General features: G+C 37.6%; 1 pseudogene; it reads left to right on the forward strand.

Moving 5' to 3' along the window:
• Positions 1-1,107: 1,107 nt before the first annotated feature.
• LOC111747518 lies at positions 1,108-1,223 on the forward strand (annotated as a pseudogene).
• Positions 1,224-1,705: the final 482 nt, after the last annotated feature.

The raw sequence follows: 1,705 nt of genomic DNA on the forward strand, positions 1-1,705 counted from the left end.
TCCATCGCCTGAAAGTTGGCAGGGGCGCTTGGCTGTGGTTGTGAGGCTGAGTAATGCTTGGCCTGGTACTATTGACTGGGGAGGAGTGATTCATTTCATTATCAAAATTCTAAGCCCTAAAAAACACTTCCCAAGAAGTTATCAGGTTTGAAAGATCAGAGATAAAAACTGAAGAGAAAACACGAATCTCAGAAAAGTCGGAAAGATTTTGTAAAAGGAACCAAAAAACCCCTTTGTTCATTGACATTGACTCCATAGCCAGTAGGAGTGAACTAGTGAGTCTGTTTCTGTATATAATTTTTAAAAATTGAGATATAATTGACATATAATATTGTGTAAGTTTACGGTGTATAATGTGCATTGATTTGATACACATATATTGCAATATGATTACCACCATAGCATTTCATTAGGTAACTATCATGTCACATAATTATCATTTCTTTTTTGTGGTGAGCACATTTAGGATCCAGTCTCCTAGCAACTTTGAAGAACCTAATACAGTGCTGTTGACTGTGGGTGCTGTGCATTAGATCCCCATGACTTTTTCATCTTCTGGTTGCAAGTCTGTACCCTTTAACAACAGCTTCCCAACTCCCCTACCCCCAGGTCCCAATAACCACCATCCTGCTCTTTCTATGAGTTAGGCTTTTTTAGATTCCAGATATGAATGATATCATATATTTGTCTTTCTGCCTGACTTATCTCAGCATAATACCCTCAGGGTCCATCCATGTGGTTGCAGATGGCAGGATATCCTTTCTTGTGGCTGAATAATATTGCATATATGTATGTGTTCATATGTAGATATGTGTGTATATGTGTATATATCCCATCTTCTTTACCCAGCTATCCATTGATGGATACTTGTGATGGATGTCTTGGCTATTGTAAATAATACTGCATTCACACTTAATTTTTAATAACAGGAAATTAGTTTCTCCCTGTCTCTGTCCAATCCCCAAGTAAATGGTTTGCAAATATTCAAACACTGTAGGTTTGAAAATGACACCAGGGATGTGGTTCCATAGTGTAGTGGTTAGCACATCTGCTTTACACGCAGAAGGTCCTGGGTTTGTGACCCAGTGGAGCCATCCATGGTCCATGGTCTATGGCCATGCCACCCTGAACAAGCCCGATGTCTGATCTCGGAAGTTAAATAGGGTTGGACCCGGTTAGTATTTGGATGGGAGACCACCTAGGAAGACCAGGTGCTGTAGGCATAATAATAATAAATATTAAAAAAAAAAAAAGAAAACGACATCAAATTGTTAGCCTGCCAAGATTATCACCTATTTTAGTTTGGTCCTAAGCATGATCCTATAATGTATGCTTAATACATATTAGCTATTATTACTCATCAGCAAAAAAATCAAATAACCCACATAAAAAAATGGGCAAAGGACTTGAATAGACATTTCTCCAGAGATGATACACCAAAGTCCAACAAGAATTTGAGAAGATGCTCAACATCATTAATCATTAGGGAAATGCAAGTCAAAACCATAACCAGATATCACCTCACAACTATTAGGATGGCTACTAATAAAAAAAAAAAAAAGATAAGTAACAAGTGTTGGTGAGAATATAAAATGGTACAGCCTCTGGGAAACAGCATGGTTGTTCTTCAACAAATTAAAAGTAGAATTACCATAGGATCCAGCAATCCTACTTCTGGGTATATATATCCAAAAGAACTAAAAGC

Source organism: Pteropus vampyrus, unplaced genomic scaffold (assembly GCF_000151845.1).
Source record: "Pteropus vampyrus isolate Shadow unplaced genomic scaffold, Pvam_2.0 Scaffold225, whole genome shotgun sequence".
Lineage (NCBI taxonomy): Eukaryota > Metazoa > Chordata > Mammalia > Chiroptera > Pteropodidae > Pteropus > Pteropus vampyrus.